Source organism: Pongo pygmaeus, chromosome 14 (genome assembly GCF_028885625.2).
Source record: "Pongo pygmaeus isolate AG05252 chromosome 14, NHGRI_mPonPyg2-v2.0_pri, whole genome shotgun sequence".
In the NCBI taxonomy this organism is placed as follows: Eukaryota; Metazoa; Chordata; class Mammalia; order Primates; family Hominidae; genus Pongo; species Pongo pygmaeus.
The window spans coordinates 49,361,149-49,375,207 of NC_072387.2; the positions used below are offsets into that span (position 1 = coordinate 49,361,149).

The 14,059-nt window shown below is 46.7% G+C and overlaps 1 protein-coding gene across 2 annotated transcripts in view; it reads left to right on the forward strand.

The window, feature by feature from the left end:
* The first annotated feature begins 13,763 nt into the window (after positions 1-13,763).
* The window catches only part of SLC25A15 (solute carrier family 25 member 15), a 39,954-nt gene continuing 39,658 nt past the window's right edge, over positions 13,764-14,059 (forward strand). The window contains exon 1 of one of the 2 annotated variants that reach the window (XM_054446565.2): positions 13,764-14,001. The gene's annotated coding sequence lies outside the window, so the exon portion shown is untranslated. The remainder of the gene's footprint in view (positions 14,002-14,059) is intronic. The other variant, XM_054446563.2, reaches the window with a different exon arrangement.

Consider the following 14,059-nt stretch of genomic DNA (forward strand, 5'->3'; position numbering starts at 1 on the left):
ACCACTAACTGCCATCGTTGCATACTAAACCATTTACATTCTTATCTCACTTAATTTTCTCATTGACATCAGACTTATCCAACAAGACCAGTCCGGTGTCACAGCAGATATATGAAACCCTGTAGCAAGGAGTCCAGGAATGGTCAATATTTGAAAATCCAACTAGCCAGGTCAGCAATGGCCCCAGTCTTCTGAGGTTTGCTCTTTGTGAAATAAGCCTGCAGAATAAACCCAGTTGTCCAGCAGTTTCAGCTACCTACTTCAATTTACTTGTGGCTCCACTAGCAAAAGTATTAAAGGATTATGAACATCTTTCCAAAGGCGGTGTACTAGCTGAAGTCACAGAAAGAGGAGAAAGTGAGGCTGGATGGGCTCACTGGGGACATAACTCGTCATGAGGCTTCCTGACTTGGGTGATGGATGATGTGTGTGGTACTACACTGGATGTGGTATTTCCCATCTTTTTTCCTAGGTGGATTAAGAGCTTTTTTGTCTGTGCATCTTCCAAGTTGATAAATTTTTTTCTTTCTTTCTGGAATACATATATATATCTCCAGCTGGTCTATCTTAAAAACCAGATCAAACTACAGTATCAAACACAGCCTAAAACAACACTTTAGGAGGCTGAGGCAAGTGGACTGCTTGAGCCCAGGAGTTAGAGACCAGCTGGGCAACATGGGGAAATCCCATCTCCAAGAAACATACCAAAAAAAGCTAGCTGGGCATGGTGGCGTGCACTTGCAGTCCTAACTACTTGGGAGGCTGAGGTGGGAGGATTGCTTGCACCCAGGAGGCGGAGGCTGCAGTGAGTTGTGATCATATCACTGCACTTGGGCCTGGGTGACAGAGCAAGATCCTGTCTCAAAAAAAAAAAAAGCAATAAATGAACATGCATGCATGTTTATATAATATATAGACAGATGATATTAGTGTAAATGTATAACATTGTGTGAAAAATGTAGCTTTAGTCCCCTTGGAACACACAGATGAGTATGACTTGCTCCCTGCTTCAAGGGGCTGCTGATCCAGCAGCGATCACAGATGTGGAGCAGGTAATAGAACAAGATATGTAATGCAACAGGTGCCCGGCCTGTGGGGGCCCAGAGAGGTTGCACCCAGATGGATGAGTCTCCTAGAGCCCATTACCTTCTTCACAAGGTCTTTAGTGCCCAAAACCAAAGGACAAAGTAAGGGGGAGGGGCACGGAGAGGCCCACAGCAGCAGAAATTACGGGAGATGGGACGGAAGAGGAAGTGGTTTCGTGCCCTTCAAATTAGATTGTCTAGATACTTGTCTTTCCCCTCTACGTAAGATGACTCATTCTTAGTATATTCATGTTTAAAATTGCTTTGGATTTTAAGTGCATGGAAGACCAGGATCATGTCACACTAATGTGTATTGCACGGCATATGACATAGAACTTTGCTGAAACTGTGCTTAGCACATAATTTTTGGAGATGACAGAGATATGACCAGGCAGAACTGTCCTTAAGTCAATTTCTAAAGTACATCAAAGTACTCTGGTTTCCTCCGCCCATCCTCTTGACTTCTTGTACTCATTCTCTCCTGTCCCTTGGCCTGTCTCTGTGTTGCCTTTTACCTTCTCAGAGCCTCCTTGCTTTGGGTCTCACCCAGGCCTGACACCCTTGCCAAGACCTCTCTAAATTAGCCTTTCATCCCCTCTCCTACCTGCCAAACTCCTCTGTCATCTCTCCACCAGGGGGAGGGCTATATTATTCAACTAACACTGATGTACGAAAACCCACATTGCTAGCTTATTGTACTAACTATCTCAAGAAAATTTAATTTTTAAAAGAGGTGCTTTCAAATTTCAATAAGCAAAGGCTTCGTCTGAGATTATTTTCTTTTTGCATTCCTGGCCCTCTTAAGTTATGCCTTCGGGAAACTGCTTTTCTAAGTGCTAACCCAAGCTGGCCCTTAGATGCATTTGCTATGTTCAAGTGCCCTCTGGAGGCAAAAACAGTCTCCTGTTAGATAAAAGACAGGTCTGTCAAACACCCACAAATGACTGGTCCCTATGCTGTGGGGTCCATTCATTCCTTTCCATCTTTCTTTGTGCAGATCTAGCACAGCTCCGCCTCGGGGCCTTCAGCTTAGGCACGGAATCTTCTTTGGCCTGGAATAGCCATTCCAAAGACTGTCCCACGATTGGTTCCTTCACATCATCCACTTTAGTTCAGCAGGGCTCTCTCAGGAGTGCACCACATCTAGCCAAGCCAACCTTCCCACTCTGTCATGTCGTGCTGTTTCCTTGTCTTCCTGCATGCAGCACTATCTGAAATAATCTCCTTCCATTCATTCAACACGTTCATTGAGTGCCTGATCATATGCCCTGTCTTATGCAGTTGAGATAGATCAAGGTATAAATACAACACGTTCTCTATCCTAGTGGAATTTACAGGCCTTGTGAATTACATGGTTTCCTTTTTCATCATCACCCTCCTGGCTAGAATGTAAGCTCTGGGAGAGCAGGGACCTCTGTCAGCCTTGTTCACTACTTTATCCCAAGAGCCTAGAACTGTGCCTGGTACATCCTTCATGGTCAATCAATATTTGTGGAATGAATAAACAAATGTTTATGTTAGCCAGACACAATGGCTGTGGCAAGAGGACACCTTGATGCCAGGAGTTCAATACCAGCCTGAGCAACATAACAAGACTCTCTTCTCTAAAAAAAAAATTTTTTTAAGTTTATATTTTCTATCAGGATACACAACTAACATTTTAAACTTCTTTTGCCATGACAAAGTTAATTCATTCCATTATCACAACTATAAAAAATGAGGCAAACTATATACATCATTATTATTCAAATGATCAATAACAACAATAGTTAGCATTTATTGACCACTTACTAAGTACTAGAGGCTATAATAAGTGCTTTATATGTATTGTCTCATCTTCACAAATTTTTCTGAGGCAAGTAACACCATTCTTCTTTTTTTTTTTGAGACGGAGTCTGACTCTTTTGCCCAGGATGGAGTGCAGTGGCGCAATCTCAGGTCACTGCAACCTCGACCTCCTGGGTTCAAGCGATTCTTCTGCCTCAGCCTCCAGAGTAGCTGGGACTACAGGTGTGCGCCACCACACCCGGCTAATTTTTTTTGTATTTTTAGTAGAGACGGGGGTTTCACCGTATTGGCCAGGCTGGTCTCGTACTCCTGACCTCAAGAGATCTGCCTGTCTCAGCCTCCCAAAGTGCTGGGATTACAGGTGTGAGCCATTGCGCCCGGCCCATTCTTCTCTTTTTAAGATGAGAAATTTGAGGCTTACAGGAGCTTCTCACCATCACAAAGTCATCAGGTGGAAGAGCCAGCTTTTGGGACCTGGACAGTCCACCCAGAGTCCATGCGGTCAACCTCCTCCACACAGCCACATTCCCATCATGATGTCTGCATCACTCAGCAGCTCCCTCTACCATCTTCTAAAGAAACTCTACACTCTCTTAGCAGGGCCTGTGAGACCCCACAAGATCAGCCCTGCCTCCTTTGCTAGTCTCCTTCCCGTTACCTCTCCTCTTACCCTGACCAGAGCCCCTGTAGCTCCCAGACACGGTCATAGCTTCCCCACCTCCTTCAATCCTATGGTGTGTTCCCTCCTTCTGCCCTGCCTAACTCCTCCTCCTGCTTCAAGGCTCAGCTCTTGCCCCCTCCAGACCCTTTCCTGGTGCTCTGGGTGCCCATGCACTGCTGCTCCCAGCTCCTTGTCCCTGGCTCTGTGATTCTTAGTGAATGGAATGAGGTGTGGCTTTTCATCTCCAAATTTCCAGTGCTTAATTAGAACAGAGGGGTTGGCAAAATACTTTGAATGATGGTGCATTTGGGAGTTGGCCATGTTTTACAACTTTAGGCACAGTGAGGAAAAGAATACTATTGTAAATAAGAGGGTTAGGGCTGGGCACAGTGGCTCACACCTGTAATCCCAGCACTTTGGGAGGCTGAAATGGGAGGATCATTTGAGGCCAGGAGTTCGAGACCAGCCTGGTCAACATAATGAGACCCTCCCCCCCTCTACAAACAAACACACCAACAAAATAATTTAAAAATTAGCCAGGTGTGGTGGCACATGCCTATAGTTTCAGCTACTTAGGAGGCTGAGGCAGGAGGATCATTTGAACCTGAGAGCTCGAGGCTGCAGTGAGCTATGATCAAGCAACTGCACTCCAGCCTGGGCAACAGAGCGAGACCTTGTCTCTAGAAATAAATTAATTAATAAAATAAAATAAGAAGGTTAGAATGTGGCCCATGGAAGTCCTCAAAGGTGCAATCACATGAAGCTGAGAAGCAGCGGCATGGAGCAGGGAGTACTTACAGCGTCACCTGGCAGAACCTGATCTTTTCTCTTATTCCCACCCCAAGAGACTTTTCTGACTCATCCAGCTGGAAGCAGAGAGGCTAGGATTTTCCCTTCAGGTGTCTGACCCAGAGCCTGCATGCTAAGTCCTAAGGTGGCGTCTCAACTGTGCTGGGCCTTTATTTGTGTGTCCTTTCAATGGTTGTATCTGCCTATGTTTGACCAGAATAATTAATTTAATGAAAGCACTTTAAAAATGTTTATAAACAGCCAAGTATCTAGTGATGGGTGCCATATAAATATTTAGATACAAAGGGTCTAAATTCAGATTATTTTTACTGGGGAACCATTATTAATGTAATTATAAAACAGTACATTGCAGATATGTACACACGAGAGAGAGAGAGAGAGAAGCTGTGTACACTTGCTACTTCACAACAATGATGCAATTCAACAGATTTATGACAATGATCCCTTTAGACAGATACTAAAACTCACCAGGGGCAGAGCCCTGGGCCAGGCAAGGAGTAAGTCACAGCTCCTAAGCCTCAGCAGGGAACACTAAGATACAAGTACTTGCCCTTCCTGGGTGGAGTAGCTCACACCTGTAATCCTAGTACTTTGGGAGGCCAAGGCAGGAGGATCACTTGAGACCAGGAATTCAAGACCAGCCTGGACGACATGGCAAAACCCCATCTTTACAGAAAAATACAAAAATTATCTGGGGGTGGCGGCGCACACCTGTAGTACTCAGGAGACTGAGGTGGGAGGATTGCCTGAGCCCAGGAGTTCGAGGCTGCGGTGAGCTGTGATCATGCCACTACACTCCAGCCTGGGTGACAGAGCAAGGCCCTGTTCGCCCCCCAACCCCCGACAAAAAAAAAATAGTTACTTGCACTTGTGGTTGGAGCCACAGGGGGCATGAGTTCAGCACGGACTCCTGCCGGCTGCTCCAGGCCACTCTCCCAGCACTCCCTGCTCTACTCTCCTGCAGAACCAAACTGCTTACCATTCCCCAAACATGCTCTGCTGGTTCATACCTCTATGCCTTTGCATGTTTCCTTGGACTGGAATGCTCGGTCCATGCAGAGTGGACACGCGTCATGTTTTCTGGCTGCTTAGCAGGGTTTGAAAACCCTGCCTATGTTCTGGGAATTTCCTAACACACGAATGAGTCCTGCCAGATGCCAGAGATCACACTCAGCCAGGCTTCTTTGCAGAGCAGGGTACAGGCACATGACCCAGCCTCCCTCCATCAGCTTCGTCTACACAAGATACCAACTTAGAGATGAGCAACCCAAGGCAGTGGATGCGGTGTGGAAGTGATGTATCAGGCAATGCTGGTAATGCAGGCATCAGGCTTTCGGGGAGCAATAGTTACCAGGCTGTGGCCCTGGCACAAGAAGGGGCAGCATCACAAACCATCACATCCAGAGCTCTAGAGGGGTAGTGGCAGTGGCTTCCACTGCAGGCCAGGTCTGCAGTGGGTGTAGGGCCTTGTTTCAGGACGCTCTTCATGGCACTTTACCTCCCCATCCGTCAAGCAGAAGAGTCACTCTATATCCTTGTAATCCTTTCAATCAATCCTTTTTGTGCTTTTCTTGATTACAACTAAGAGCCTGGCCTAATTGCAAGTCTTCCAGCCCCTGTGGTAGGTGATACACCAACCTACATTAATCCTCTTAACAAAAGGCCACTTGCTTTGCAAAATCCATGTTGGCATGCAGGTCTCCTGTGGGCCTCCCCTGAAACCTTCTATTCCATCCCTCATTCATGCCCCCCTGGGATGCCTTCGCTACTCACATGCCTCTCGCCGCATGCCCCGCTGGATTAGAATTGCTTGTTTCTTCCTCCTCTGCTTGGACCATGATTTCTTTGAAGCTAGCCGTTGACTCTTTCACTTCTGCATTTCCAGCAGTTAGTTTGGGTTGACAGCATCCAACACAGGATAGGTACTAAAAGGAAGTTTGTTACTGATAGGAAGGAATGCTCCGATTTGCTTTCTGAGAACCAGGAATCAGAAACAGGTGCTATGAGGTGGCTGCGTCTAACATAGATCTCGGTGAATGGCAGGGATTTCAACAGGCGGAATTGGTGGGGATCATCCTGCATATGACGTGTAATTCGCTTTTTAAAAATTATTATATCACTCAGCAATTTCCTGTATCCTTAATATGCTGTATGGGACATACTCAGTTGCCCAACAACCCTTTCCTTGCCCTTTTTTTCAGGTTTGGGTGGTGATGTCTCCAGGAAGGTGGACCCTCCCACAGCCCCAACAGGATGAGTCCTCTTTGCTCCAAACCAGGGGTTGACCAACTACAGCCTGCTAGCCAAATCTGGCCTGCCACCTGTTTTTCTATGGCCTCACACCATACAAAATGCTTTTTATAGTTTTAAATGGTTGAGGGGGAAAAAAAAAAAAAAAGAAAAAATTCTTTGCAACAGGTAAAAATATATATAAAATTCAAGTTTCAATGTCCACAGAGACACTGGAACACAGGCATACGTATTTTGTTTCCAGTGTCTCTAGCTGCTTTGGCTGTACAACGGCAGAGCTGAATATATGTGACAGGGACCGCATGCCCTGCAAAGCCTGACATATTTACTGGCTGGTTCTCTTCAGAAGAAGCTTGCTGACCCTGTTCTCAAGCAATCATGCTAATGCCGATCTCCTCCAAGTGTTGATTTTTGGGAGGAGCATGAGACCTATTTCTCGGCCAATGAAACACAAAAGGAAGCCTGAAAGAGGGCTGCTGGGAAATATTGTTTTCTCTGATGAGAGGGAGATATGTGAGCGTGTTTCCTTTTTGCCTTTGGATGTTGCCTGTGAGGACATGATATGCAGAGCTGTGGCAGCCATCTTGTAGTCATGAGGGAAAAGCTAGGAGAATCACAGAGAAGCTGCCCCAGATATTATTGAGCTGTTAAATTAACCAGCTCTGGAACCTCCTACTTCTAGGATTTTTTAACATTCAAAATTAATATAGTAGGCTGGGCACATTGGTTCATCCTGTAATCCCAGGACTTTGGGAAGCTGAGGTGGGAAGATCACTTGAGCCCAGCAGTTTGAGACCAGCCTGGGCAATATAGTGAGACCCCTGACTCTACAAAAAAAAAAAAAAATTAGCTGGGCATAGTGGCACACACCTATAGTCCTAGTTACTGGGGAGGCTGAGGTGGGAGGATGGCTTGAACCCAGGAGTTCAAGGCTTCAGTGAGCTATGATCACGGCACTGTACTCCAGCCTGGGCAACAGAGCAAGACCCTGTCTCTAAACAAACAAATAAACTGATAGTTGGGCATTCTGTTAATCGTGGCCAACTTGTCCTAAAGCATATGACGTGGGAAGAGTATTTCCTCTTATTGATGAACCATAAAATTTTAACCATTTATGAGCATTTCCCCTTATTTGCTATTATAAGTTTTATATTTTAAAAAATATATATCTTACAAATTCAAATTTAAGGCTTATTAACTATCAGAACATAGAGAAATAAAATAAAAACAAATTTAAGGCTCATAAAATATGTGCCTCAGCTAGTGCCTTCTCCCTCTCCCTCTTCTGCTTCCTTCTGCTCCCTGTTCCGCTCGCCATTTCTTTCCCTGTACCATTAAAACGTTGCCAAGGAAAAGACAAATGAAAAGAATTGCCCACCCCAAAACACTGTTCTAACAAGTCTTTTACTGGATGCAGATCGCCCTCTTATTCTACATAGACTGACAGAAATCCAAATCCATGTTTATTTATTTAAAATATAAATTCCATTATGGTTATTAGAGGCTGGGAAAGGCAGAGGGAGGAAAAGATAGGGAGAGATTGGTCAACAGAGATGAAATTTAACCTAGATAAGAGGAACAAATTCTAGCACTGTAGGATGAATATAGTTAACAATAATTTATTGTGTATGTTCCAAGAGCTGGAAAAGAGATTTTGAATGTTCCCAACACAAAGAATGAGAAATGTTTGAGGTGAGGCCTATGCTAATTGCCCTGATTTGACCATTACACATTGTGTACATGTATTAATATATCACTCTGTACCCAACAAATATGTACAATTATTATATGTCAACTAGAAATAAAAGGAACAAATAAAATAATACATAAATTCTACCTGACTCCAAAAAAGACTTGTGGGAGTTTTCAATAAAAGTTACATCAGCAAGCCAAGAATATTTAATGGGTACTAAAATTGCATAATCAAAAGCAAGTTTTCTTCTTCTTCTTCTTATTTATTTATTTATTTTTTTTTTGAGACAGAGTCTCGCTCTGTCACCCAGGCTGGAGTGCAATGGTGCAATCTCAGCTCACTGCACTGCAACCTCCGCCTCCTGGGTTCAAGCAATTTGCCTGCCTCAGCCTCCTGAGTAGCTGGGATTACAGGCACCCACCACCATGGCCAGGTAATTTTTGTATTTTTAGTAGAGATGGGGTTTCTCCATGTTAGCCAGGCTGGTCTCAAACTCCTGACCTCAGGTGATCTGCCGGCCTTGGCCTCCCATCTTCTTTCTTATTAACTATAAATACATTTGAATCAGAGATGTTTTATGCTGTTGATCTGCTTGCAACTCCAATTAACTCGCTTTGTTAAAACATGCCCCATGTGGTATAAGAACCAGGGATACATTTTGTGAAATTATTTCTCCTTTTAGTGTCATTAACCAGTGCATTGTGAAATTTTGTTGAAATAGCAAATGCTTGCTTTTCCATGCAGACATTCCATGTCTGTCCTCTCACCTCTGACCTGCGTCACACTGGCCACCCATCACAAAGCCAGCTGCTTTGAAATCTCTGAATCATGCAATTCCAAGTGCAGCAAACGGTTACCTGGAGCAGAGAGGTCAGTGTGTTGACGTGTTTCCTGTTTGGAACCTAGGTCTGAAATACTATTGAATTGAGCTACCTCTATAGAGAGCAGTGATCCATGTCTCTAAAATGTTGTTCTCAAGAGGCCACAGGATTCCTAGAAATTTTTTTTTTTTTTTTTTTTTTTTTTTTTTTTTGAGACGGAGTCTCACTCTGTCACCCAGGCTGGAGTGCAGTCGCACAATCTTGGCTCACTGCAACCTCCGCCTCCCAGGTTCAAGTGATTCTTCTGCCTCAGCCTCCCGAGTAGCTGGGCTAATTTGCCACCAAGCCCGGCTAATTTTTGTATTTTTAGTAGAGACAGGGTTTTACCATGTTGGTCAGGCTGGTCTCAAACTCCTGACCTCAGGTGATCCACCCCCATTAGCCTCCCAAAATGCTAGGATTACAGGCATAAGCCACCGTGCCCGGCCAGGATTCCTAGGAAATTACACTCAGAACAAAGTTTGCATGGACACTTTCTTAATTTAGTGCCAACCAGATGATTTTACAATCACTTCTCTGAGCATCTGAGAGATAGGAAGCATTTTTAACATCTATATATTTATTTATTTCTTCCTAAAATAAAGATAGCAGAAAGAGCCACTGTTGTGGGGGATTTTAAGCTGCAGTGGTGACTTTTATAAAATATTATAGAAGGAGATATATTTCAGAAGAAAGAACTTCCAGTTCCTGCAGCCCTTTTGCCTTTTTTTTGAGACAGAGTCTCGCTCTGTCACCCAGGCCAGAGTGCAGTGGCCCAGTCTCGGCTCACTGCAACCTCCACCTTCTGGGTTCAAGCAATTCTCTGCCTCAACCTCCCAAGTAGCTGGGATTACAGGTACCCGCCACCATGCCTGGCTAAATTTTTGAATTTTTAGTGGAGATGGGGTTTCACCATATTGGCCAGGCTGGTCTTGAACTCCTGACCTCAAGCGATCCACCTGCCTCGGCCTCCCAAAGTGCTGGGATTACAGGCGTGAGCCACCGCGTCTGGCGCCTCTTGCTTTTAATAAGAAGCCTCGGCTGGGCTCAATGGCTCACGCCTGTAATCCCAGCACTTTGGGAGGCCGAGGCAGGTGGATCGCTTGAGGTCAGGAGTTGGAGACTAGCCTGGCAAACATGGTGTAATGCTGTCTCTACTAAAAATAAAAAAAATTAGCCAGGTATGGTGGCGGGCGCCTGTAATCCCAGCTACTTGGGAGGCTGAGGCAGGATAATTGCTTGAACCTGGGAGGCAGAGGTTGCAGTGAGCCAAGATCGCGCCATTGCACTCCAGCCTGGGCGACAGAGCAAGACTCCGTCTCAAAGAAAGAAAAAAAAAGCCTCTAGGAGGGAGCACTGCACAGTGTACCAGCTGAGCGCCTGACCTTTGGAGTTGGACAGAACTTTGCTGAGTCCCTGCTTTTCTCTTAGCGCCTGTGTGGTGTGGCCTCTCAACGCCTTGGTTTCTTCTCCAACCTCATTCTTACCAGCCATTGGGCTAGGCAAGGGGACACAGCAACTAAGTTGGACAGAAGACAAATGAATGAGAGTTTGTGCAAAAAAAACCAAAAAAGGTAACTCTGTAGACTATGGATTAAAAATCTGAGCAAAATTCCGATAGTTTCTTATAGAACAAATTGGGAGCCATGGAGAGGAGAAATGTGGAAGGCTTGGGAGTGATGAGAGTTTGGAACAGCCCTTGTCAGGATAGGAGAAGAAGGGGCTCAAAGAAGACAAGAAAAAGCACTAGGCTAGGGGCCAATGGCTTGAGGAGGGTACCAAGCACCCTGCATGGTGGACTGTTCCAGCAGGCTGATGGAGCACAGGGGGTTCAAAGGAACCAGTGATGCAGTCATGCTGTGGCTGGGGTTTACAAAAGGCTAAGTGACTCACTAAAGGTCACACAGGGACATTTACACAAACATTCTGGCCCCAAGTCCAGTGCTCTTTCTAATCTATAACAGGGTCCTTCCTTTTGTTTGTTTTTTTTGACAGGGTCTTGCTCAGTCGTCCAGACTGGACTGCAGTGGCGTGAACACGGCTCACTGCAGCGGCGTGAACACGGCTCACTGCAGCGGCGTGAACACGGCTCACTGCAGCTTCAACCTCCCAGGCTCAAGAGATCCTGCCACAGCTTCCCCACTAGCTGGGACTACAGGCATGCGCCACCACACCAGGTTTAAAAAAAAACTTTTTTGTTTTGATTTTTAGTAGAGACACGGGCTCACTGGTACTGTCTTTGCAAAAATTATAACCGAGAAAATGATGATGGTGAAAGAGATCTGACCTAACTGATCCCATCTTGCTTCTAACCTCCAAACTGTCCTTGTTTTGGGTGTAGGCCCAACTAAGTTTGGGAGGAGCTTAGATTATAGTTTAGCGTTGAAACAAAGAGGATAACAGCCCTTTCCCAAAACAAACCCCCTTCCTGCCTGGGGACTAGGCCGCCTTGTAGGACTAACAAATTAGCCACAAGTTTACAAATTATGGTTTAGGAGTCATGCAGCTGGAGGCTGCAGGATTCTAAACCTCCCCAAATAGCTCCTCAGGATGACATCACTATTGTAAAACCTAAGATCACAGATAAGATTGAGATATTTTTGCAGACCCTGTACTTGATGGATTGATCAGCTGGCACTACCCAGATTGATAAACTGCCTCATCTGGTTTTGTGGCCCCCACCCAGGAACCGACTCAGCGTAAGAGGAGTTTAGACTCCCTATGATTTCATCTCCAACATGACTAATCAGTACTCCCACTCACTGGCCCCCTACCCACCAAATTATCCCTAAAAACTCCAAACCCCGAATTCTTGGGGAGATTGATTTGAGTAATAATCAAACTCTGGTCTCCTGTACAGCTGGTTCTGCGTGAATTAAACTGTTTCTTTATTCCAATTCCCCCATCTTGATAAACTGGCTCCGTTAAGGCAGCTGGCGAGAAGAACCCATTGGGCAGTTACATCACTGTGTTGCCCAGGTTCAACTCGAACTCCTGGGCTCAAGCAATCCTCCTGCCTCAGCCTCCCAACATGTGGGGATTACAGGCATGAGCCACCACACCCAGCCAAGTCTGTCCTTAATCAGGGTTCTTTTGGGTCTCATTTTCTTAAGCTGCAAAAGCTATTGGACCAGGTGATATTGCCAACCCCTTTAAGCTGCTGTAACTGTAGTTTCAGCTGCTGGATCTGCTTTCAGTTAGTTATGTTCCCCATCACTTTGGACAAGTCATCCCAACTCCCTGGCTTGTTTCTGTAACTCGATTATGGTCCAGAAGCCCTAGTTCTAAAGTGCTGATTCTGATGAGTGCCCATTTACCAGGCACTGTGATCCCATCATTAGCATCTACTACAGCCTGCGAGGTCTACTCAAGTGGGCATTCACGTTAAGCACTAACACCAATCAAATCACTTATATAACGTAGGTAATTATCCAATAGCACGTCCAGACGTGGTGGCTCACACGTGTAATCCCAGCACTTTGAGAGGCCAAGGCAGGTGGATCACCTGAGGTCAGGAGTTCGAGACCAGCCTGGCCAAGGTGATGAAACCCTGTCTCTACTAAAAAATACAAAATTAGCTGGGTGTGGTGGCACCTGCCTGTAATCCCAGCTACTTGGAAGGCTAAGGCAGGAGAATCGCTTGAACCCGGGAGGGGGAGGTTGCAGTGAGCTGAGATTGCGCCATTGCACTCCAGCTCGGGTGACAGAGTGAGACTCTGTCTCAAAAAAAAAAAGAAAAAAATAATAATCCAACAGCACATCTAAACAAGGCTGAAAGTTGTAAAATAAAATTACACTGTGTGGAGGGTGTGTGTGTGTGTGTGTTAGAGATGAGGTCTCTGTCATCCAGGCTGGAGTGCAACAGTGCCATCATAGCTCACTGCGGCCTCCAATTCCTGGCCTCAAGCGATCCTCCCGCCTTGGCCTCCCAAATAGCTGAGACTAGAGCCACATGTCACCACACCTTGTTTTTTTTGTCGTTGTTTGTTTTTATGAGACGGAGTCTCGCTGTGTAGCCCAGGCTGGAGTGCAGTGGTGCAATCTTGGCTCACTGCAACCTTCACCTCCCAGATTCAAGCGATTCTCCTGCCTCAGCCTCCCTAGCAGCTGGGCTAATTTTTGTAAGTTTAGTAGACGGGGTTTCACCATGTTGGCCAGGCTGGTCTTGAATTCCTGACCTCAGGTGATCCGCCCACCTCGGCCTCCCACAGTGCTGGGACTACAGGCGTGAGCCACCATGCCCGGCTAATTCCTGTATTTTCATACTTAGTTGTATTTCCTATTAGGGCCTTGAATCCCGAGTATAATTTTGTACTCAAATATAATTTATAAATAAGGCCTTAGCCTCCCAACAAGGTCAAAGTAGTTAAAAAGTAAGTCCTCCCAACCACTGACATTCCCAGCCCCCAGCCCCCAGTCCCAGCCCAGCACGCTAACTAGGGTCCGGCCTCAGAGAGGGTCTCGGTGATCCCAGAGGTGGGAAAGTCTCCGGAGGCGCAGGCCCCGCTCTCCAGCTCCACCAGGGTCGGCGGCAGCACCACGCCAGGTCGCAGGCTGGGCTGTGCGCGCCGCGGCCCCACGCCCACTTCCGCTTCCCGTGCTGGGGGCGGTGGCAGGGCCGGTCGGCGGCGGCGGCTCCGGGTCTCCGCCAGGGCGCGGCCCTGCGCAGCTCGCCCCCCGGCCGCAGGGGCGCTCCTGAGCTTCGCGGGGCCGCCGACCAGGATGCCTGCGCGGAGGGCGGGGCGGAGGGCCGGCCGTTGCCGACGTGGGTGTTAAGTGGCCGCCCCAGCCGGCGCCCCGGAGCCGAAAGCGGGCGGCGGAGCCTGAGCTGGACGCGGCCACGCCGGCGCGGCGGTGAGCGCAGCCCGGCCTGGCGCCTGCAGCTGCGGGGAGCGCGTCAGGCGGAGGGAGC